The sequence below is a fragment of the Schistocerca cancellata genome, chromosome 2, assembly GCF_023864275.1.
Source record: "Schistocerca cancellata isolate TAMUIC-IGC-003103 chromosome 2, iqSchCanc2.1, whole genome shotgun sequence".
NCBI classification, from domain to species: domain Eukaryota; kingdom Metazoa; phylum Arthropoda; class Insecta; order Orthoptera; family Acrididae; genus Schistocerca; species Schistocerca cancellata.
The window spans coordinates 665,187,605-665,214,098 of record NC_064627.1 but is presented as its reverse complement, the minus strand read 5'-3'; the positions used below and the strand labels follow the sequence as shown (position 1 = coordinate 665,214,098).

Here is a 26,494-nt window from a genome sequence, read left to right as displayed (position 1 = left end):
CGTACCGTAGGTGCAACCACAACGGAGGGGTATCTGTTGAGAGGCCAGACAAACGTGTGGTTCCTGAAGAGGGGCAGCAGCCTTTTCAGTAGTTGCAAGGGCAACAGTCTGGATGATTGACTGATCTGGCCTTATAATAATAACCAAAACGGCCTTGCTGTGCTGGTACTGCGAACGGCTGAAAGCAAGGGGAAACTACGGCCGTAATTTTTCCCGAGGGCATGCAGCTTTACTGTATGATTAAACGATGATGGCGTCCTCTTGGGTAAAATATTCCGGAGGTAAAATAGTCCCCCATTCGGATCTCCGGGCGGGGACTACTCAAGAGGATGTCGTTATCAGGAGAAAGAAAACTGGCGTTCTACGGATCGGAGCGTGGAATGTCAGATCCCTTAATCGGGCAGGTAGGTTAGAAAATTTAAAAAGGGAAATAGATAGGTTAAAGTTATAGTGGGAATTAGTGAAGTTCGGTGGCAGGAGGAACAAGACTTCTGGTCAGGTGACTACAGGGTTATAAACACAAAGTCAAATAGGGGTAATGCAGGAGTAGGTTTAATAATGACTAGGAAAATAGGAATGCGGGTAAGCTACTACAAACAGCATAGTTAACGCATTATTGTGGCCAAGATAGATACGAAGCCCACACCTACTACAGTAGTACAAGTTTATATGCCAACTAGCTCTGCAGATGACGAAGAAATTGAAGAAATGTATGATGAAATAAAAGATATTATTCAGATAGTGAAGGGAGACGAAAATTTAATAGTCATGGGTGACTGGAATTGTAGTGTAGGAAAAGGGAGAGAAGGAAATGTAGTAGGTGAATATGGATTGGGGCTACGAAATGAAAGAGGAAGCCGCCTGGTAGAATTTTGCACAGAGCACAACTTAATCATAGCTAACACTTGGTTTAAGAATCATGATAGAAGGTTGTATACATGGAAGAACCCTGGAGATACTAAAAGGTATCAGATAGATTATATAATGGTAAGACAGAGATTTAGGAACCAGGTTTTAAATTGTAAGACATTTCCAGGGGCAGATGTGGACTCTGACCACAATCTATTGGTTATGACCTGTAGATTAAAACTGAAGAAACTGCAAGAAGGTGGGAATTTAAGGAGATGGGACCTGGATAAACTGAAAGAACCAGAGGTTGTACAGAGTTTCAGGGAGAGCATAAGGGAACAATTGACAGGAATGGGGGAAAGAAATACAGTAGAAGAGGAATGGGTAGCTTTGAGGGATGAAGTAGTGAAGGCAGCAAAGGATCAAGTAGGTAAAAAGACGAGGGCTAGTAGAAATCCTTGGGTAACAGAAGAAATATTGAATTTAATTGATGAAAGGAGAAAATATAAAAATGCAATAAATGAAGCAGGCAAAAAGGAATACAAACGTCTCAAAAATGAGATCGACAGGAAGTGCAAAATGGCTAAGCAGGGATGGCTAGAGGACAAATGTAAGGATGTAGAGGCTTATCTCACTAGAGGTAAGATAGATACTGCCTACAGGAAAATTAAAGAGACCTTTGGAGATAAGAGAACCACTTGATGAACATCATGAGCTCAGATGGAAACCCAGTTCTAAGCAAAGAAGGGAAAGCAGAAAGGTGGAAGGAGTATATAGAGGGTCTATACAAGGGCGATGTACTTGAGGACAATATTATGGAAATGGAAGAGGATGTAGATGAAGATGAAATGGGAGATACGATACTGCGTGAAGAGTTTGACAGAGCACTGAAAGACCTGAGCCGAAACAAGGCCCCCGGAGTAGACAACATTCCATTGGAACTTCTGACGGCCTTGGGAGAGCCAGTCCTGACAAAACTCTACCATCTGGTGAGCAAGATGTATGAGACAGGTGAAATACCCTCAGACTTCAAGAAGAATATAATAATTCCAATCCCAAAGAAAGCAGGTGTTGACAGATGTGAAAATTACCGAACAATCAGTTTAATAAGCCACAGCTGCAAAATACTAACACGAATTCTTTACAGACGAATGGAAAAACTAGTAGAAGCCGACCTTGGGGAAGATCAGTTTGGATTCCGTAGAAATACTGGAACACGTGAGGCAATACTGACCCTACGACTTATCTTAGAAGAAAGATTAAGAAAAGGCAAACCTACGTTTCTAGCATTTGTAGACTTAGAGAAAGCTTTTGACAATGTTGACTGGAATACTCTCTTTCAAATTCTAAAGGTGGCAGGGGTAAAATACAGGGAGCGAAAGGCTATTTACAATTTGTACAGAAACCAGATGGCAGTTATAAGAGTCGAGGGACATGAAAGGGAAGCAGCGGTAGGGAAGGGAGTAAGACAGGGTTGTAGCCTCTCTCCGATGTTATTCAATCTGTATATTGTGCAAGCAGTAAAGGAAACAAAAGAAAGATTCGGAGTAGGTATTAAAATCCATGGAGAAGAAATAAAAACTTTGAGGTTCGCCGATGACATTGTAATTCTGTCAGAGACAGCAAAGGACTTAGAAGAGCAGTTGAACGGAATGGATGGTATCTTGAAGGGAGGATATAAGATGAACATCAACAAAAGCAAAACGAGGATAATGGAATGTAGTCTAATTAAGTCAGGTGATGCTGAGGGAATTAGATTAGGAAATGAGACACTTAAAGTAGTAAAGGAGTTTTGCTGTTTGGGGAGCAAAATAACTGATGATGGTCCAAGTAGAGAGGATATAAAATGTAGACTGGCAATGGCAAGGAAAGCGTTTCTGAAGAAGAGAAATTTGTTAACATCGAGTATAGATTTAAGTGTCAGGAAGTCATTTCTGAAAGTATTTGTATGGAGTGTAGCCATGTATGGAAGTGAAACATGGACGGTAAATAGTTTGGACAAGAAGAGAATAGAAGCTTTCGAAATGTGGTGCTACAGAAGAATGCTGAAGATTAGATGGGTAGATCACATAACTAATGAGGAAGTATTGAATAGGATTGGGGAGAAGAGAAGTTTGTGGCACAACTTGACCAGAAGAAGGGATCGGTTGGTAGGACATGTTCTGAGGCATCAAGGGATCACCAACTTAGTATTGGAGGGCAGCGTGGAGGGTAAAAATCGTAGGGGGAGACCAAGAGATGAATACACTAAGCAGATTCTGAAGGATGTAGGTTGCAGTAGGTACTGGGAGATGAAGAAGCTTGCACAGGATAGAGTAGCATGGAGAGCTGCATCAAACCAGTCTCAGGACTGAAGACCACAACAACAATAACATAACTTGGCCTGCCTGGTATGCATGTGATGTATTTCCTAAATGTATTCTCAAATAAACGCATGGAGACAACAAACAAAAACAAAGAATATTAAATAACAACCAACAGAGATTGAAAATGAAATGGTCATGTAAATAAAATTACTTATTGTTTCAACAATACACTTAAAATTGTTTAGCATTTTCCGTTATTTTAGTAAATACTCTGGTGTCCAAAATTAAAGCAACAAACGTTAGTAAGGTAGAAACAATGTAAAGAATTCAGAACGTGAACTGCAACTTGCATCAAGGTAGGCAACAATCTTCTTCGGATTTGCACACACATTCCGGCAACTGGTTAATGTGCTCAGTATGGGTGTGATCACCTCAGGCAGCAATACAGGCCTGACAACGACGGGGCATGCTGTGAATGACGTCATCTGCCACGTGTTAAGGCAATAATGCCCATTTTTCCTGCAGGGCTGCTTGCAAGTCTAGGGGAGTGGTTGGTGAATGCTGACTTGATGCTACCCGTCTCTCTAGGGCATCTCAGACGTGCTATATGGGATTCAAATCGGGAGAGACAGCAGGCCACGCCATGCGTGCAACATCTTCAGTTTCAATGACATAATCACCCACCAGTGCTCTTGAGTTCGGGTATCACCCGAAGTCTGGGCCCATACCATCTTTCAATAACCGCACTTGAAGTCCGAAGATCTCCTCACGATAACTGACAGCCGTTAAACCTTGCCAGTTCACCCGTTTAATTTCAGGAAGAGGAGTTAGTGGTCAACACAATCCCGGCCTACACTGTTACGAATCCTCCAAGATATCGGTCTCTTTCTACAATGTTTGGGTCCCGAAATCCTATTCCACGTACCCTCCAGATGCGAATCCGCCGAGTCACTCTCCAGACCAAATCGGCACTCATTGTGAGAAGAACATTGGCAATCTGTTCGATCGTACAGGTGGCATGTTTATGACTCCACTCTAGACGCTCACTTCTAGTAAGACACACTAGACGCTCACTTCTAGTAAGACATACAGTAGGTTCCCGACAATAAAGGTCACTTTGCCGAAGCCTTCTGGAATCCGTTTGCTTCTATACAACACGTCCAGTGGATGCTACAAGGTCAGATGCTAGTTGCCGTGCAGTGCTGAGGCTGTACCATCGTGCCCTTAGAGCCAAATAACGGTCCTCTGTTTCTGATGTCACGCGTGGTCGGCCCTGACCTCGTCTTCGGGATACAGTTTCGGTCTCTACAAGCTGTTGCCACATTCGAGAAACAGAAAGATTCATATTAAGCCATTGGGCCACATGAATTTGCGACTGCCCTGCTTCTATTCTTCCTATGGCCCCTCCACCGCAGAGTGGTAGGCGTCTTCTCTGTCATACTGCACCGTCTATGAGTGTGTACACAGCGATTGTGGATGTAGGGCTACACTGCAAACACTAGCCCGTTGGCAGGTGCCATGACGTCATCGTTGGCGTGATTGTCTATTGATCGGATTGCCGTCTTCCGTGCAGAAAACGATCGTACAGACATCTGTTGAGAGTCTGTATGATAGTATCGTGAGTTAGACACTTGACGGGTGAATAGCAGTTTGTTGCTTTAATTTTTGCCAGAGTGTAAGTTTAAGTAAAAGGCCGACGTAATTTTTTCATCCGCTCCTCCGCTCTGGCAGGTAGAGGGTGCGAGAGTCAGTAGCTGCCCGGCGGCCAGCCTGTGACCATCGCGTGCGGAGCCAGTCAGCTGGGACCGAGGACGCACAGGGCACCTGCAGGCTGCACAGTCGTCGCCTTGGCGAGTACCCTTCTACTGATTTGAATTTCATTTTCTGATACAATGTCAGCTGATAGCATTGTGAACACAGTCCAGTGCGCGTTCGATAGGAAGTTTAAAACGCCTTCTGCTCTTGAAATTCACAAATGGATTTTTGAAGAAATTAAGTTGGAGAAAAAAAATGTGAAAGACGTCCGATTTGATTTCGCGCAGAACTCTCTATTCCTAAAACTGTCTAGTGCCGTACAGTGCGAGGAACTGGCCAGAGAGAGCAATGGAATTCTGAAATTTCGCCATATAGACGGTGCGGTGAGCGACGTTGTTGTAATGCTCGTAGGTTTTGGTATTAGGAAAATAAAGGTAATTAACTTGCCATTCGAAATACCGGATGAAGAAATTAGCAAATGTTTAAACATGTACGGCAGGGTGCTGACAGTTACAAGAGATAAGTGGCCTAAAACATTTAGATTCCCCGTTGAAAATGGTGTGCGTACCGTGAAAATTAATTTAAGAAAACACGTCCCGTCTTTCAAAATAATCTGTGGGTACCGAGCTTTTATTAAATACAGTGGGCAGCCGCCAACCTGTTCCATTTGTGACGCCGTGGATCATATGCGAAGCATGTGCCCGCGGAGACGGTCTGCTCGCCTCGCTAGGGAAAAAGCACTCGCCAGTGCCATGATGTGTTCGGAAACAGAGTTGCCGGCCCTGGGAGTAAAAGCGGCGACGGGCGGTGAGCAGAAGAGAAGCAACGGTCCGGCGGGCCCCTGCACAGGAGACGCAGACATGACAACACGGCAGGCGGCAGCTCTACCTGCAGTGTCAAAAGCCGCCGCCGCCGCAGCCGCACCAGGCTGCCAGGGAAAAAGGAATCGCTCAGAGGGCGTGCCGGTGCATGCCGTTGCAAGGCAGATACAGGCACTAGCGATAACTCACCATTCTATGTGATGCGGAGAAAGTGAACACATCAGAACAGAACCACGAGCAGTACACCAATGAAATTGTACAAAACTGATGAAAATATTGAAACCGTCAAAAGATGTGAGTATGAACACTGGAAGAGGAGAAAAGGAAATAAAAACAACAGTGAAAATTCACAGGTCTATCTTTCTCATTATTGCCAACAACCACCGACAAGAATTCATAAACTTACTACAAACACATCCTTGACAACATTCAAGACAGCAATCCCTTCAGATGGAGCCATGCAACCACCATCCCAAAACCGTGCAGTTGAAGCTGACATCTACCACCCCACTCTGCTCCTCCAGCCGCTATCAACACCGATACAAGAATAATCTATACCGTGTGTATACTGATAATGATGGGGAACTGTGAAGAGAGCCGCTGAAAGTGGATTTTCAGTTTATTTTTCTCTTTATTTTCCAGTTACTGTTTTCACCATGTAGCCAGTGAAGAGCTATTTTAGTTAGATATGCAAATCTACGTATTGTTTCATGCTTATCCATTTGTTAAATTAGTGATTTTGCGCTCTCCTCCTTCTAACTTCTAAATAAGTCTGTAAAGCAATTTTCTGTGTATGTTGTTTTTTATTTAGTTTACATTTACAAAAAAGTTGAATATCCACAAACAATGAAAAATACGGTGGCAATTTCTTAATGTCAAGTATTTTATCTATGTCACCAGAGAAACAATCTTTATTTGAAGAGGTGCTTGCTTGTGTTTCGTTTAATGAGTATTCTTTAAAAAGCTCACTAATCCCCTTGTGCTATGAACTTACTTCATATACTCCACTTAGAATTATAGTCACGTTTCGTATTTCATATTATATTAATGTAAAATTATAGTAAAGTCGAAAATATGAATTTGTAACAATCTGAGAAAGTGTCAGTCATACCAATGGGTTTGTGAAGACCAAATCAATAAAAAAAACTTTAAATATTCAAGTAATATACGTGATAGTTTTCTTCTATTTTATAGTTAATAAAATGTGTGTGTTGAATGAAAGATCCTGGAACGTATATACATCCCTCCTTCCCCAAGTTTTTTAAAAATCTGTTGGATGCGCTCCCCCCCCCCCCCCCTCTCTCTCTCTCTCTCTCTCTCTCTCTCTCTCTCTCTCTCTCTCTCTCTCCGACGCACATCGTGCATGTGTCGTTTCGTTTGTTTCTCTGGCGGGTGTCCTCCATGGCGACAGGCCACTTAAAGCTAACGGAAAAGTATTGTTTAGTCTCGTTGTCTGCAAGTCGTGTAAACTCTAAGTGAACTTCTGTTTTAAATATGTCGTTCTAAGAGGTACTTGGAACTTCATTGCGGAAGAAAGAATAGTGCCATTCATCTTGACCACCTCAGGTTCCTGTGCTTGATTTCAAGTGTAGTGTTTTCGGACAATTGAAAACAGACTTTGAGACTAACACTTTGGCTGACAGTTTATGCAACACTACCTCACATACTTGGAAGAATGGAGTATATTAAAGTTCAAACACTCATCGTTAAAAAAAGCTAAATAAAAGGTTAATCTATGGGCAAAATTCATTAGTGGCATTATGCATTTAATCACAAATAACCTGTGGCAGACGATAGGTAGGTTAAACATACTGCACGTTTCATGTTTCGAAACTTTACCAGGCGGTAAAGTTTCTCAATCCAATCGTCGATAATATGTTGAGAGATTATAAAGCAAAAGAACGTTCTCACTAAATGATCCATCCACCAATAAGAATATCACACTTCATAATGATGTATCTGCCCAAGGACCAGCTGTGTATGTAATACGTCTGTTACATTCCTTCGGTAGCTCAGTTGGTAGAGCGGTGGACTGTAGTGGTATGATACGCGGAAATCCATAGGTCGCTGGTTCAAATCCGGCCCGAAGGAATATTTTTAATTTTTGTATGTGCAAGACTCTTCCTTTCCGCTCAGTAAAAGACACAATTTAGTATCACCATTTGCGCTAAATGATTATGAATTTCCAGACGAAACGCTGAGCTTGGAAATGTTACGTACATTTACATCGCTAAAGTGATGTTTCCATTTTATTTTTAGTGTCGTCGTAGGATACTAAAACACAAATGTTATTAAATTGATATAAAAATATGAAATCGTCCAGCTTTTGTGTGTTTATGAATGATACATGATATTTTGACGTACATTTGTTAAAGAATGCATTTGAATTGGGTCGAATTATAAATAATGGTAAATCTCCCACAGGTACTATACAGTAAGACATGGCTGATAAACACTACTGGCTGAAGCCGCAACTACGGTTCCTTGCTACTGAAGTCCCACCACCGTCTTGCTTATCTCACATTTTCAAAATAACTTGCTATACACTCAGTGCAACCTGCAATTCTTGCAAAGTGCTCTTTACAGCGTTTGCTTTCAGTTATCACTGAAGTGTGCCTAATTTGGTGTCCGATATTCGCAGGATTCCGATCATAAGAAAGATAAGTGTCCTTCCGGATCAGACTACGCTTGGAGAAATAAGCCAGCTGAAGGCTGTAGAAAGAATTGTGGAATGGTGGTCCATAGGAGGAACAGGAAATTTCGTATTCCAACGTGGTCTCGATATTCACGAGAAACTATGTCAAGTGTAAGAATAACAACTGAGAAAAGTACCTGCCGTTATTCATCATGATTCGGCTCGCGCCGGCAGCGTCCGAGCCCAGAAGGAGATTCACTGTTTCCTCCTGCCTGTGCTTCTGAAAAAAATCTCGATTCTTTGTTGTGTATTCTCTTTCGTTTGCTCCCTATTGGCTCTTACTGGGAGATTGTGGCGTGGTTATACTTGTTATACGAAATAAAAATTTTGAAATAAAAGCTACTTTTTTGCATAAATACAACTACTTAAACTTTCACTTCGATCTACTGTATTATATTCACTTTTTGGAAACTATCATTAAAATCAGAAGAGGATGATATATTTTGAAAACAAGTTTTGTTGAAAGTACAGTTTTTTCAATGTAATTCTTTAACTTCTGAAAACTTATCCTGTATTACAACGTACGTTTATACAGGTCATTACACCACATCTAACTCGCCGATAACTATAAATTCGAAATTAACATATGTCAAAAGGCCATCTACAAATTACATCACATTTCAAGAGGAGGGGCGGGGGTTAAAGGGCTGAGGTGGTCGCTAATCTAATGAGATGTAGCGAGGATAAAAGAGGATTTGGATAAAATGTACAGTCTGTTACTTCACAGGGAAACTCTGGACCTCGAATTGGCCTGCTATCTGTGAACAGGGAAGTTCACACAATGTCATATCTCGAAGTAATAATATAAAGAAAATTAGTGATAAAGGCAACGTAGCAACTCCAGTGGCTAAGTTAAAAAATTGCATGAGGGACAGCATTGCAGTAAAAATTGAGAACGCACTTCTACGCGAATTAAAAATAAGAAACTAAGTAACTTTTACACATTCAGTCCCATAGCTTACAAAAAGGCACAGGTTTGAAAACTCGAACAGAAAAGTTAAAATTTCACATTCATGTTGCTTAGTTAGTGTCAACATTACGATCCTTTGTACAAAACCATAAATATCATTAAAGGTCTAGAACGAATTATGGCTTCGCAGTGGAGACTGGTGATTTGAAACTTACTGGCAGACTAAAACTGTGCGCCTGATCGGGACACTAACCTGGCACATTTTCCTTTAAAGGTAATATAATTCGCCATAAAAAAGAGTACTTGGGAAATATTGGAAATCTGTTAGATTTTGAGTTTTATCACCTCTTGCAACATTTCGAAGTTCAGAGGGAAAATGTTCGTTCATAAAGAAGGGCTGGCAGTAGGAAACAGTCTTGCCAGTATTATAGCGAAAATTTTTAACGATTACCTGTAACTTTGTTGTTAAACCACCCCCTTACATTATTGAAATACTTATTTATTAGTATAGGTATGTTGATGACTCTTTGTATAAAGGCAGTGCAGAAGACATTAAAGAAGTGGCGAAGATGATGATTCGATACGTGCAAATATCTGATTTATCGTTGATATCGAAACCATCAAATTAATTTCCCTCGCGTGATGATTACTTAATGCAGTGGAGAACAGGAGTAGGGAATGTGTAGGAAGCAGACTACCGCTGACGCAGTTATTAACGCAAAATCTAGTCACTCATATCAGCAGATTATTTTCAAAAACGCAATTACAAATTATCAGGCAAATATTGTCGACAAGCTGGATAAGAAAGTAAAAGCGGGCATTTACGACTAATCTTCAGACATCTGTTATGAGTTGACAATAAAAACAATGAAGAGAAAGCATGGCGTGTTGCAGGGACTTACAACTTACATTTCTGAACAAATAGTGCCAATGCCTTCACATACACAAGTCAAGAGATTGGTTTAAAGTCACTAAACTGCTTGGAAATTAGCTGAAACACAATAGATAATGTGATTAAAGGTTATAAATATTAAAGTTCAGGAGTCAATAACCGGAAGTGTGGTAGTTGTGATGAAGTATGCACCTGCTAAATGACTGGAAAGTTTTGTAGAGGACGCAGTTATCTGTGAGGAAATTGTCCTTTGTAAATCACTACAAGATTAAACACTAACAAATTTACAGCATGGTGCAGATTGTTAAACAGTTCTTAATATAAAGAAAGCGATTAGGCGCTGCACAAAATGCAAAAGCGCGGCAACTTCACTGCAGAATTGTTGAGACACAAATATTATGGAGTGGCAGTTTGTAGTGATAGAACAAGCAGGCGTTCAATTGCAGGTAAAGCAAATTATAGTTCCCTGGTAGGATATAAAGCAAATTATAGTTCCCTGGTAGGATATTGAGCAAACTGCACTTTTTCTCAAAAAAAAATCAAAATGAAACGTTTTTCGGTTCATGCTTCTGTACTGCTGAACTGTAATAAGGTTGGACGAACAGAGGACATCGACCTTACACAAAGGACAGTGATCCGATTTGGTAATGTCGTTTGAAATACTGTGTAACGAAAGTACTGAAAAATCTTAGGTGGCATACCCTCGAAAAAATGCCATTTTCCGCGAGAATATTCTTAAAGTGTGAGAGCTATTGTCAGTAGATTACAACTATAACCTAATATTTACTCGATTCTCCATTGTCCCTAATAACTGCAAAAATCCTCGTAGACATTGATTGTATATGGGCAGTGATCTCTTCTTCGGAGACTGAATTCCACTCCACTCGAATTGCAGTTTTCAGCTCGGCCACACCATAGGACGCCCCCCCCCCCCCCCCCCCCGACGTATGTTGTGCGTGGGATTTAAATCCGGACTTCTCGATGGCCAGCTCAGAATTGGAATACCTTTATCTTGAAACTACGATTTTGTCTTGGCAGATCTGTGAATACCAGCGTTATCGTGTTGGAATAGTGTGTTATCATCGTCAAATTCCTAATACATACAAACCAATTCAGCTTCCAGCACTTCCGTATAATCCTCGGACTTAATTTTGGGGTACAGCCATACTATGTTGTACGTGCCATCAGCACAAAATGCTGTCCAGATAATAACACTGTCACCGCCAAAGATTCACCGAACGTGTTCTTCTGTACGGAGACCACGCCAGTAATCATGAAAACCATCTGGGCCATCCAAATTAAACTACTTTTCGTCATTAAAAATTACTTTGTTCCATTCTACGGTCTATGACATATGTTCTTCCGCAAACTTCGGCCGAGCGTCCATATGCGCATCGTTTGAAGGTGGCTTACAGAGCCGTTTCTTGAATGCCAGGTTAGCGCCGCGAGCCAGGATATGTCTATCGCGTCTGGAAGTGAGTTGAGGACACAAGCCGTCGACTTTTGCTTTGCGCATAATCAAACGCGTATCTGATGCTGAGTTTTCGTGTCCGGTCATGTTTGCCATAGCGTGCACCCAACCTGACAAAATTATCAATAACAGAACTGGAACGCTCTAATTTCTTTGCAGACTGGCGATTAGACATGTGGATTTCTTTGTACGCCGTAGTACTTGCTTGCTCTTCACCCAGTGAGGCTGACCACGCTGCATTCTCACAAATAACTGCCGTACGACATTAGGAGACACACCTCCAACCTGTAATTGGAGCGAACTGTTAACAACTGTCATTGTGCACGTCATCTAGCGGACCCACCTTTATGCCAGCTTCCGCCCTTTCCTACCCGAAAGCCGCCATTTCCAGTTTTTAAGTACACGTCCTAACTATTAATAGTGAAACGTGTACGTGTTTTGTTTTGTTGTAAACCGCACGGGGAAAAGGCGTGCAATACGAAATATGTATATAAACATTTTTTTTCCACATATAACCACGTACCTTTGTACTAAACTCCACCACTGTAGCAGTACTAAGCTCCACCATTTGTAGCAGCTCAAGCAATGACCATTGAACAATTAACGTACCGTGTTTCAAGCCTCCACGCATAACGCACTACGAAGCCATCAGCAACGTACGTGGCTAAGTTGTTGCATTTATTGAAAAAGACCTCTTACTAGTCCGTTCCTTTTATACTGAAGCCTCGCTGCACTGCTGCGGCAGTTGGTAGCAGATGTTCATGTTCTTTGCAAAAGATGCCATCGGCTGCTGCTAGCGGAAAACCTGCCGTTGTGGCACAGTTCATGTCTGACTGGAACAGCAAGCTTTTATAAGCAGCACAGAGTATCTCAAGTGATCCTGCAGTGGACGATTATTTTTACCCTGATAATTCATTTCTCTGCAAAAAGGAAAATTGTTTTGTACTTGATGGTGATGTTAATAAAAAAAGCTATGACCGATTTGCGCTTCTATTTTCTGGGACATAACGTCTTGATAGACTCCTTGAGCAACAGCAATCTTGCTGACGCAACTCGCTGACTGTACGGTGTTAAGATAACTGAGAATTCGTCATTAACATTTTTTATTACATTGCACCCAAGTGCCGTTGAACACATCACAACCTAATGAAAATACAAAGAATCAAAAAAAATATTTAAACTGAGAATTCGTCAAAACATTTTTTATTACATTGCACCCAAGTGCCGTTGAACGCATCACAACCTAATGAAAATACAAAGAATCAAAAAAATATTTAATCTTGCAACTATAAGGAGCCAATATAAACAAAAATAACATAATTACCTATCAACTATAACATTTTATGTCATTATATAAAGCTTAATGCTAGCCATCGCTAAGTAATGTCTGTTACCTTGCGTCGCTATGTACATCAGACTAACGTGTTTTAAAAGAAGGGGCAAATGGCTGCATAATAATACTGTCTATCATTCTTTCTTTATGGGATATGTTATATTTCGTAGGCACAGGATGTATTTAGACTCTACATTACAGGAGGAAATTTGTTTTAATTATCAACAATGTTATGTTTTCAGAGCACGCTTTCCTTCCTCTGTTACTCTAAGATCACAAACTAAATACAGTAATGATTACATTATTTATTATTACGTTAACGCTTTTCAGTCGTATCACCACCAGAACGAATAGATCTACCGCACATAACGTTGCAAGTTGCCACGACAGCTGTACACGAAACGGCTGTAATCCACGCCCATCCATCTTCGCTGGAGCGGGGCACGGATAATCTTATTCAGCAGTGTGTATAAATAGATAAAGACTATTAGACTGAACTATGAAACTGAAGAGACGAAACATGAAAGCCACAATTTGTACTGATAAGAATTACTTAGGTAGTAATTTGAAGTATAGGGGCCCTGTGGCGCAACGGATAACGCGTCTGACTACGGATCAGAAGATTCCAGGTTCGAATCCTGGCAGGGTCGGAAATTTTAATATTTCAACAGAACTTTCTTTGTAAGAATGAGTATTAAAATATCACGTTTTAAATTGAAACTATGGGAAGTGTCTGTAGCTGCTTGAGTCAATGGCTAGATATAGTATGTTATGCAAATACATATTTTAAACATTTTTCTATAATTACATAACTTCCTGTTTTTCGGTTATTAGCACATATTTACAATTTTTTGTCAATATGCTACATCTTTCCCATTTGTTTTGTGTTACTTAAACGAGGAAGACCGTGTGAGCTATGTAAGTTTCATATAAAATATATTCGATGCCCTAAATGTAGAATGTATGTTCTGTTTTTGTGTATCAGCTTGCAGCTGTGTGTTTATCATCTTATCGACCGCACTCACCAGGGAAGACGGGCTTTCCTTGTCCCTAGCCATATTGCACCACATTTCGCAAATTCTTATCAACTCATGTTTATTCGTTTCTGGTGCTGTGAAGCACAAGGGAATACTACAGTGCCTAAAGTAAAAGCAACAGGAGGTTGTCGAATGCAGCGGTATCGTGCAGAACTGCAGGGTAATTTTAGTTCAGATGGACGTGTTTTGCTGTTCTGCCTATAAAGTGGGAAAGAAACAAAGGCTGAACAGTGATCACAAGTTACCCAACACCGCGAGGTCAAGAAACATATCGCAACAGTTTCGCGCCTGATGATGATGAAAAAACCTATAATTAATGATACAGTTCCAGGTTCTTCTGCAGAACCTGATACATTTTCAGTTTAGTACGGAAATTTATATAGGGCATTTGCGTAGTGATAGGAACAACTGAATGAAAACAATCGACTCATTCGGTTGTAGTTACAGGTCTCGGTTGAATTATTCACTCATTCTTTTGAGTGAAACTAGTCTATGGAAGCAACCGACTGAAAACAATCGTGTCAAGTTATAGTTTTACCTGTCGGTTGAATTATTATTCATTTTTTTTCCGAGTCAAAGCAGTCAGTGGGAATAATAGAATGTAAAGAGTAGACACCGTTGTAGCTTTTTGCCTTGACTGAATTATTCATTCTTTCTTTTCAAGTGAAAACAACGAGCTTTTCTGTCGGTTGAACCATGCACTCATTCTTTTAACTGAAACCATTCTTTACTGTTTTAGATGACGGAGTTATCCATTCATTCTTCTGAGTGAAACCTGCCTGCACTCCTTTAATTAGCTGAATTAAAGCAAAGCTACAGTATACTGACACAGGGTGTCCTAAGTGAAGACGTATCTCAGGGGTATGCCAAAGTTAACATAAGAAGTATCCATGTTCATTTAATTATGAACTGAATGGAGTAATTGTTCCTTTCATCATTCAAAACTGGTTCATATACTGTTGTGGATTAAATTGTTCCAGGCGTCATTAACGGGTAGCAAATTAACTTGACGTATCGCTGGGGTAGGCCTGCCATCATTTAATTGCTGACCCCGGTTAAAAACTTCGAAAATCCCGGACATGGGTGTGAAATCGGATTATATTCCCGGGTACGCAGTCTGTAGATGGTATTTTGGCCGTTGGTCACGATGTTCAGCGGAGAGAGAGGACGTAAGATGGGGAATGTTTCCTCGCTTTCGTTTCAGTGCTATAATTCGTTCATCATAAAAATAAACCTGATGTAAACATTGCACTACGTATTCTTCCGCGTTTGCTGGAACCTCATTGGATTTCCGTGTGACGTGGGACGGCAGCCAAGCTGTCTATAGTACTGTCAAGTACGATAATAGAGGCACGTTTTGTGCTGTGCGTTACGCGCACATCGACTTTAGCGATAACAAGGGACAACAGCTTTACCGGCGCATTTAACTTAGGCAGCACTGGCCGGTCAGCTGGTACAGCTAGCCTGCAGTGAAGTGGCCAGTTGCAGTTCACACGTAAAGAGACGATCAGAGGAGCAATACTGCTTCGAATGTCATTTAATTTTTAAGGAGAATGAAAAATTACACTGTAAATCTCCCACAACACTCTCCTTAGACAAAAACCGCAACACGTTATCGTTTTTAGCTAACGTCCAAATTGTAATTAAAAACAAGAATGATGAAAATTCCTGACTTAACCACCGGATAATTTTTCTGCATAAGCTGTGTGTAACGTTAGAGAGTATTGAAGGATTTCACCGTATAGTTAAATATTGAAGCCACTGAAGGTATTAACTACAGTCAGTTGTCTGGTAATGTCGCAGCTCCTTCCTTATCCGAAACAGAGAAATAAACTTCAGTTCTGGAAGCGTCACCTGCCACGTTGATAACGAGCCTATCAACAACAGAATCCACGAAGCCACCCAGACGCAGCATTCTCTCTTCCTTTATGACGAGCCATTCTATATCCCGCCAGCGTTCGGCAGTGACGTGTGAAAAAGCTGCGTAAGTTTGTTCCAATACATCTTGTTAGTTCTCGGGCCAAATCCCGCAGCTTGGTTCCAGATCTGTTCTGTTGGGTTCATATTGTAATGGTACAGAGGCAAATGTAAAAATGCAGCATTTGTATGATATGCTCGATGCTGTGCAAATGATTGTTTTTCATGTTTCTACGATACTTACCTGCCTCTGCGGTATAAAACGATGGCCATAGTCCAGATAAAGAGGATTTGGTTTTTCATTTTTGCCTTAAAAATTAAACTGTTATGTTTTCTTAATTTAAACCACTTTTATGAACAGGCTTCACATAAAACATCGATAATTAAGAATTTGTATTTGAAATGTAAACAGGAATTTCGCATCCAGTATGTAATTAGAAACAAGAAGACGTGCATTATTCATAAAAAAATGAGTTTTATAATTATGAGCTGTAGATATTTCAAACTGAAGGAGAAAAAAAAAGATACTGGTAAGATTTGAACCAACGCACGAAGAGCCGCAATTGGTATACTTACTGCAACGCTACTCACTGCGCTACATGTTCAATGTGGGTGGGATTAGCAACTGCATAGTATACAACGCTAGGAAAACTTCAAAGCCGATTATCTCCGTAAATTTATGAAAAACATTAAGAACAGCCTGTTTCTCGGCACTTTTTAACCGTGTTACACGCGCGTGTTTAACTACGGAGCAGAAAGCAGCCTTAGCCATTTTAATATTGTGCATTAACAGCGCGACAATCAGAGCCCCCAATCAGAGCACAACACTGCAGACGCTGTGACTGTAAACGATTTTTGAAGTAAAAACTACGTAGCTAAAGCGTGACTAAGAAATACGTTGATGGCTGTTAATGCATTTGAATATCTTAAAGTTTCAGTTGACGTAGTTATAATATATCTAATACATAACTAGGATCTTCCTCCAAGAGCGTAACATCACCAGTGTACGTGTGCTACGGCTTCTGACCAATCATCTCGTTTGTGTTTGTTTACATCAGGTTTATTCTTATGCTGAACGGATTATAACAATGCCAGCGGGCGCGCGCCACCTACCCATCATCAGTTATAAATTACACATGAGAGTAACAAGGATTTGTGATACCGCATTATAAAGTCATTCACATTCAGACGTAGTACTAATTTGCAATAAGAACAATGAACGTAAATGAAATCAGTTTTATACAGCTCAATAACAGAAGGCAATTGTTGTCTGGCGGGCACGGCGGCGTCGTGTATGCGATCGCCCATTGTCGGCGACTTCTCATTGTCTCAATAAAGTAGTATGGAAGATACAGCGTGTTCCAAAATTGTGTACACAACTTTCATCAGCTAGATTTCAGAAATGGAGATAGGTAGAGAAGCGCGGTTTGCGGCATAATGTTCATATACACCTAAGGTTCTGCTAGCCGCGGAAGAGATCAGTGTGTTAAGGTAGCCATATTTTCTAGAGCCAAATTCAAGACACGTTAACAATTTTGACATTACAAAAAAGTATGGATTGAACGTAATAAATTCAAACTATCACTTTGTTACAAAAAGTACATTACCGATACAGGTGAAATGTACATACAATTCGGAATAAATCGTTTCACAATTGATAAACCCGTGACAAACAGGTGCCCCGAAAACTGCTTTTGAAAAAATTCGGGACAGAGCTAGAAAAGTCGTGACTATAACGAAAAAAGGGGACGAATGGTCACATTAAATGCGTGCGTCGTCTGTAGCACACAGGTAATCTAAGCGATATTCCAGTTCGATGCCCGGCGTATGTCGTCCTGTTGTTGCTCTGATGCGAGCAATTACCGCCCGAAGAAAAAGAAATGTGTGATGTGGATTCGCAGGACATGGGTGTCGGATCTGGTCTGTACAAACTATTCCACATACAGTGCCAACTGCTAGGGGGTGTTCAGTCAATAAATAACGCGGCAAGATACGAAAAAGCATCTTTAAAGTGTATATGAGCATAATGCCGCAAGCTGGTCTTTCTATCTATTCCCATTTCTGAAATACACGAGTTCAAAGTTGTAAAGACAAGTTTGGAATGTGCTGTACACGCATAGGAGACCGTCTAAGCGAGCTAGCCGCTGGGTTTTTAATAGACTAAAACGAGGAAACTCTATCCTTATTTCCTCCTTTAACGAATTTTAACTAAGATTTATGACACTCTATTTCCATTCAATCTAATTTCGACAGGCACGAAAAAGGTTGAGATTTACCCCAACAGTTCTATAAAAATCCCTCCAGCGCGCATTTTCACGCCCTCAAAATTAGGACCAATCCGGGGAAATCCGGACGTATTGCAGCCCAAGTTGGGCGAGCAAAGGTGAGCGCAATGGTTCCTTTAAGGAAGTATGAAAAAGAAAGGAACCTCGCCTCGTTTTAGCGAGAGATTGTATACCGTTTTATAGGCAATGCTCGATGAGTCAACAAATGCAAAATCATTTGAATATTCAGCCATTTATTTGTTTGGAAGGTAAATATTTTGTACAGGAAACTGCCGCCAGCTGCATACGTACGCCCAACATTTTCGGCTGTACAGATAGTGTCATAGCTATTAAAAATTCACAAGCACAAATTTTCACGACTATCTGTATGGCATAGGACGCCAGGAGAGATTATTTAGTATTTCTTAGTCCGTTTTAAAACAGTGTTACATTCAAATGTTTCTCTAGTTAGTTATTTCTGCTATTTAGTCTCGCATGTGTGAAATTTTATAGTTTATTTCAAACATTTTGACGAGGTTACTGCACGACATATCGTCGCTAGGCAATGAAAAACTAGTAATTCCATCTGACAATGAAATCCACGTAACTCCATTACCAAATGTAGACAATATGCCACATAGCCTGTTGAAACCTTCGAGTTGAACGGTGTCGCCATCTAGCGGCAATAATGAAAAACTCACATTACCAGCGATGTGTAGTTTGTGCTGTAAACCTCGCATCTCCAGTAACTGCCATTGTTAATGTGCAGGGCGAACACATGCTCCGAGATTAAAACGTTTTTTGATGTGATAGTAACCTTTTTGACTGACAGACCCAACACCGCTTTATTGCTACAGGTACGTGTTAGTATTTCTAGGTATTTATGTATTGTATTTTAATATACAGAATTAATAATAACCTCGTTAAATACAATGTTGACTTAAGAGTTTTTGATCGTACGTAAAGCAGACTGCACTCAGTACGTCCGAGGTTCTAATTTTAGAACTTAACAGAATCCTATACATTCTACAGTAACTTTTTCAGTTATGGGTAAAAAGAGTAAATTCACTCTTCACCTTGTGAAACAAGCCGACAACGGATCATATCGTATAAAATCACCGGAAGAAGATTTTAGTCAGGTTCCTCCTTGTCCTGCACCAAAACAAAGATTAGACCTACAAAATGAAGGTATACCGTAGTTCGTATTGTTGTAACTTCAAGCAAGATCCTTGTTTGAAAGTTGAGATGATTAAATTATTTAAATATTATTGATAACATTATTGTTTACAGATAATGCGGAAAAAGAAGCCAATAAAGAGGCGAATTCCACTTCTGAGTTCGAAAGTCTTTTCGAACACAGCAGCGAGGATGGTATCTCCAGTGGCAGCAGTGATGTGTATGATACAGATAAAAACAAAAATGACCATAGCAGTAACAACAGCATGGAAAACGACGATGACGAAGTTGATGGAGTAAAAAGTACTAAGCAGAGCTGTAAAAGGAAAATCAATCACTTCAAAGTTTGCAGAAAGAAAAAAAACGTATTACAGGACAGGATTAGTCAGGAATGCAAAAGATGAGTAATGCAAAAAGAGACTAACAATGAGCAGAAGTAGGAGGGAAATGAAACCACGGTGTACTTGTAAACATTCTTCCTTAAATCGGAACAGGAATTGTAATGATAAAGAGCAGAGACAGCTAATATTTAATCATTTCTGGCATGATATGTCTTGGGGTGAAAGAAAAATTTTTGTTAGAAGCCATGTCTAATACGTTCCAGTTGAAAGACGCAGAAATAATTCAGAATTTAGTAACTCTCACCGTTCTAACACACTATATTACAATTTTGTAATAGGACAGAGGAAAAACTGTCTGCAAGACTATGTTTCTAAATACTTTCTGTTCAGGCGAATGGAGTGTCATAACACGGCCATCTAGTGCATCAGGAAGAACGCCTGCAGAAGGGCCTCAAATGCAGGAGAGACCAACAAAAGTTTAAGGTGGACGACAATCAGCATCAGATTTTTTTGCAGAGTTACCGAAACTGGAATCACATTACTGCCGTCGTTCTTCCACAAAACTCTACTTGGAACCTAACTGGCAGAGTAAATCAGAACTACATAGGGAATATATAGAATTTTGCAAGAAAAGAGGACAAATCCCAGCTGCTTACAAACAGTTCTGCGAGGTATTCGATGAAAATAATCTTAACTTTGTTTCGCCTACACAGGACCAGTGCAATCTTCGTTGTTCTCACCAGACAGGCAATCTCTCAGACAGTGATTACTCTTTGCATATGGCCCGAAAAACTAAGGCAAGGGAAGCGAAAAATAGTGATAAATTAAGACCAGCTGGAGTGCTTACTATGGACCTTCAGGCACTTCTGCTTTCTCCCAGACTAAAAGCGTCTGACTGTACTATAAAAGCAAACTGAAGGTCCACAACTTTACCATCTGTGATTTAAAAAGTAACGATGGTTATTGTTACCTTTGGCAGGAGTGTGAAGGTGGACTAACAGCTTCGGAATTTGCCAGTATACGCGTGCATTTTATAGAAACGTACGTCCAAAATGAATCAGAAGCTATTTTCTATAGCGACGGATGCACGTACCAGAATCAAAACTCAGTCATGGGTAATGCACTGGCATATCTCGCCAATCAGAAAGGCATTACAATAGTGCAAAAATTTCTGGAGAAAGTTCACACTCAAATGGAGTGTGATTCTATGCTCTCCACCATAGAAAGGAAGTTAAAAAAAAAACACACATTTATACTCCTGATGGCTATGTAGAAGTTTGTGCTACCGCAAGACAAAGTCCTAGACCTTATATTGTCAATTATTTGGACCACACATTTTTTAAGTCCTATGATAAACTCGCGTTGTATTCGTCTATTCGACCAGGAACCAACATTGGGGATCCAACAGTGACTGATATCCGGTGTCTGAAGTATGATCCCTCTGGAAAAATGGAATATAAATTGAAATTCAGCGATACATGGGAACCACTTCCAAGAAGGATATCAACCATACCCAGCTCATTAACAGCGCCCCCTCTCTTCAGTTCACCACTAAAGATCAGTGCAGAAAAGTTTACGCATTTGCAGCCACTAAAGCTGGCCCTTCCTAAGGATGTGCATTAATTTTATGACACACTGCCTCAAATTTGTAAAGATAACATGGCCGTGCCTAAAAAAATGCAGCCGAAAATAAACTTGTTTACAGCCACCTATGACTGTGATAGTAGCAGTAATAGTAACAATAATAAATGTTAATAAACTGCACAAATGTTTACAGTAATATAAGTTTGATTAAAGCTAACGACATTGTTTCTATGTTTTTTTAAACATTGTAATTTATTAACATCCAGATTCCAATATTTTGATCAATGTGAAATTATTCATTTCACTTTATACCCATAACAATGTATCCTTACAGATGTTCCATAATACACAAATAATGCAAAGTTTAAGTAAGCATGTTTTAAAACAAGTTAAACATTCATTCATTTCAATTCTTAATCGTGCAGTCGTTACATGTCTCTTATCTCCATCAATACAAAAAAAATAACTGTGAAAACCTCGTAACTCCAAAAACTGGCAGACAATTTGAATTGCATAATAGTCTTATGTACCAATGACTGGATCCATATTGTATTGTACATTTGACTAATCAGGTCCCCATGTGATTTCTATAATTAGTTTTTTGTTTCTCCTGTAAAATTTGACCAATTTGAGTTACGAGGTTTTCATTGCCTAGTGACGATATGCTAAACTTCAGGTTTTTCAATTTCTCTTCAAATGAGTGAACCAATATATTGCTTTCTCATAGGCGAGAAGACGGCGAATGGAAAAACTAGAAAGAATAGAGAAATTAAAAGAATAACAACAATCGTTCATAAACGCGAAACATTCGCGACTGAAACAAGAAAACAGGGAAATAGCAGTCGTACACAAAGTACATACTATTCGTCACCTACCAGAAAAGAAAGCGATTTAATGTTGCATTGTCATCCAGTTCTGAGTAAGTTGAAAGTTTAAAGTCGGGAAGTTAGTTTGAAATCAACTGCATAATTTGTACCGAACAGACATAGCGAAAAAACAAAGTACTGTCCGCCACACAGTAGACTCAAAAGCGAGTTGATATTACAGTATCATCCACTTCTGAGCTATGTTGAAAGCTCAAAATCCCTAGCTTACCGAGAAACCAGTTCAAAATCAACTGCAAAATTTGTATCGGGAGAAAGACAAGAAATTGACAAAATAAAAATGTGTTAAAAAGTGATTGTTCATTTCTATACATACAAATTTACAGTGCAAAGCCAGGTATTAAAAATTCTAAACCAACCAAAAACTTGTATTAATGCTACAATTACGAATATTCGTATTCCAGTAACTAACAAATATTCTGAATGTACTTTATTTTTATAAATATACTTTTTATTCACATTTCCTTGAAATAAGATACTTTGTCTCAAAAAAAAGTTGTCAACCCTATAATAGTCATGTTTCATGCATAGTCGAAACAGCTGAAAGAGTATGTAAGTAAAATCACTCAAACCCAGTGAGTGAAAACATCGTGTAACGGTCGCAACGGACGGAGACTTGTTTCAGTCGGTTCTCTCTCACTGAATGTAACCACTCAAACACGGAGAGTGAAAAGTCATTTGGCTGACATGGCTGCTGAGACTAGTTTCATTCGGTTGTCTCAGTCCGACTGAAATAAGACTGGGCGAATAGCCAATCGATTGTTAAAAACAGTCGATTGACCCCATCAGTACTTCTGTGTTAGTTGACATAACACTTTCGAAGGTAAATAGTAGTGTTAGGAAAGTTTCCCCAAATATTCAAATCTTGACACTTTCGAAGAGTCAACGTTGAGCGGTATCTTCCAAAGTGTTGTCAAAAACCTATACCGGTATGACAATTTCGTTCTGTAGGTGAAAATAAGAAAATTTGGATTACGTTAGGCGGAACCGAAACTCTACTGGCAGGAAAGCTGTGAATGTCATTGTCGGCGTATTAAACCATGAAGTGAAGTGATTTCGAAGAAATATTTTCCTAACAAGCCAAGAAACGACTTCTGTGAGCCATGTGCCGTTGCGAGGCTATTTAATGAAGCAAGGCAAATTTTATAGCCAGATGATGTGAAGTTCGACAGTGTTTTACTGTTAATAATAGAGGCTGCTGCATATAGTTATGAAAACAGTGGCAGGTCTTGTTGTTAGTTTCCTAAAATGATCCATGGTACGTGCATTGTACATGGTTTACACAGAATACGTGATGAAATTAGAACAGTATATCCTAATGTGAATAAATAGATTCCTAATGGGAAAAGAGTGTTTCTTAAGTCGCCGAGAAGAATTCACGCATTCAAGACAAAAAATCTCCATCGTACCACTTCACTCACCCCAGGAATAACGCGGTGAGGAACTTGACTGGCTGCAGTCCAGTATCATGCAGTAAATTTTGATGGTTTTACCTCAGTAGTTAGTGTTCTGGACGAAGATGAAACTTCAGTTGGAATTCTTCAGTAAATGTTAAGTGACAGTGTTAAAAAAGACTTGGCGTATAGTGTGTGTCTGTTAACTTGTGTTTCTTCAGAAGCATAACTGACAAGCTTGAAAAGCTACGGATCCTTCTGTCAGAATCGGTTCGGCATGGTAATTACGTCGAAAGAAAACTTAAGTCTTAGTAGGTCTAGAGCACAACTGTTACAATATAAATTCCGACATGTTTGTGAAACTAATATTGGGTTTCAAACTACGTGTGAAGTTTCAGATGTGTCAGATGGCCATTATGAAGAGGATATCGATGTGTGTGTGTGAGAGCGATGTGCCCTGCTATAAATTTACCAGACTGACATGTTGTGACGTACAGTACTCAATTTCCAAGTATAAGGCAGTGTTTCAGGATAATTATCAGTCATTTTCGGAAGACAACACCAGGCTGAATCTCATCGGTGTATTGTAATTCTTCAGCAATCAGGGAGACGTAGCATGAAGTGCACTCGTGAGTAATGCATATTGTTCATCTTCAGGTAAATAAACAATTACAATTAAACGTTTTTCCTTTTTTGTCACATATTTCCAATATTTTTAAAACATAAAAAATAATTTCGTGATCTTTAGCATCTGAAAACCCACGCCCTACTTAAAATCATTACAACCGACTTCTCACACCAAATCATTTACATGCTCTATGCCTTTCCGTACTTACATAATTACGATGAGTATCAAAAATATTCGCGGAACTGTCTCCGGGAACTATTACTCTCATAAGACACAGTAAAGCAAAATCATGTTATTGTTGTTGCTAAAAGTACCGCTGGAAAGGAACGCTGAAAATGTACCGTGCTCATGCTTATCCCAAACATGGCTAACATACAGGGTGTTTCAAAAATGACCGGTGTATTTGAAACGGCAATAAAAACTAAACGAGCAGCGATAGAAATACACCGTTTGTTGCAATATGCTTGGGACAACAGTACATTTTCAGGCGGACAAACTTTCGAAATTACAGTAGTTACAATTTTCAACAACAGATGGCGCTGCAAGTGATGTGAAAGATATAGAAGACAACGCAGTCTGTGGGTGCGCCATTCTGTACGTCGTCTTTCTGCTGTAAGCATGTGCTGTTCACAACGTGCAAGTGTGCTGTAGACAACATGGTTTATTCCTTAGAACAGAGGATTTTTCTGGTGTTGGAATCCCACCGCCTAGAACACAGTGTTGTTGCAACAAGACGAAGTTTTCAACGGAGGTTTAATGTAACCAAAGGACCGAAAAGCGATACAATAAAGGATCTGTTTGAAAAATTTCAACGGACTGGGAACGTGACGGATGAACGTGCTGGAAAGGTAGGGCGACCGCGTACGGCAACCACAGAGGGCAACGCGCAGCTAGTGCAGCAGGTGATCCAACAGCGGCCTCGGGTTTCCGTTCGCCGTGTTGCAGCTGCGGTCCAAATGACGCCAACGTCCACGTATCGTCTCATGCGCCAGAGTTTACACCTCTATCCATACAAAATTCAAACGCGGCAACCCCTCAGCGCCGCTACCATTGCTGCACGAGAGACATTCGCTAACGATATAGTGCACAGGATTGATGACGGCGATATGCATGTGGGCAGCAGCATTTGGTTTACTGACGAAGCTTATTTTTACCTGGACGGCTTCGTCAACAAACAGAACTGGCGCATATGGGGAACCGAAAAGCCCCATGTTGCAGTCCCATCGTCCCTGCATCCTCAAAAAGTACTGGTCTGGGCCGCCATTTCTTCCAAAGGAATCATTGGCCCATTTTTCAGATCCGAAACGATTACTGCAGCACGCTATCTGGACATTCTTCGTGAATTTGTGGCGGTACAAACTGCCTTAGACGACACTGCGAACACCTCGTGATTTATGCAAGATGGTGCCCGGCCACATCGCACGGCCGACGTCTTTAATTTCCTGAATGAATATTTCGATGATCGTGTGATTGCTTTGGGCTATCCGAAACATACAGGAGGCGGCGTGGATTGGCCTCCCTATTCGCCAGACGTGAACCCCTGTGACTTCTTTCTGTGGGGACACTTGAAAGACCAGGTGTACCGCCAGAATCCAGAAACAATCGAACAGCTGAAGCAGTACATCTCATCTGCATGTGAAGGCATTCCGCCAGACACGTTGTCAAAGGTTTCGGGTAATTTAATTCAGAGACTACGCCATATTATTGCTACGCATGGTGGATATGTGGAAAATATCGTACTATAGAGTTTCCCAGACCGCAGCGCCATCTGTTGTTGAAAATTGTAACTACTGTAATTTCGAAAGTTTGTCCGCCTGAAAATGTACTGTTGTCCCAAGCATATTGCAACAAACGGTGTATTTCTATCGCTGCTCGTTTAGTTTTTATTGCCGTTTCAAATATACCGGTCATTTTTGAAACACCCTGTATTATTGCCTTCAAATGTGAGGACGATACGGGAACAACTGGTTCAAATGGCTCTGAGCACTATGGGACTTAACATCTTAGGTCATCAGTCCCCTAGAACTTAGAACTACTTAAACCTAACTAACCCAAGGACATCACACAACACCCAGCCATCACGAGGCAGAGAAAATCCCTGACCCCGCCGGGAATCGAACCCGGGAACCCGGGCGTGGGAAGCGAGAATGTTACCGCACGACCACGAGATGCGGGCGAGAACAACTCTTAATATTACGAATGTGCAGTAAATTGTAACGTACTTAAATTGTTTACCT

At 40.4% G+C, this 26,494-nt stretch overlaps 2 non-coding genes across 2 annotated transcripts; both read left to right on the top strand.

Annotated features, from left to right (window-relative positions):
• The first annotated feature begins 7,732 nt into the window (after nt 1-7,732).
• Trnay-gua (transfer RNA tyrosine (anticodon GUA)) lies at nt 7,733-7,822 on the top strand. Its single transcript is given in 2 exon segments — nt 7,733-7,769; nt 7,787-7,822. It is a non-coding gene; the product is annotated as a tRNA-Tyr (tRNA).
• Nucleotides 7,823-13,609: 5,787 nt separating this feature from the next.
• Trnar-acg (transfer RNA arginine (anticodon ACG)) lies at nt 13,610-13,682 on the top strand. The gene has a single exon. It is a non-coding gene; the product is annotated as a tRNA-Arg (tRNA).
• The last annotated feature ends 12,812 nt before the right edge of the window (nt 13,683-26,494 follow it).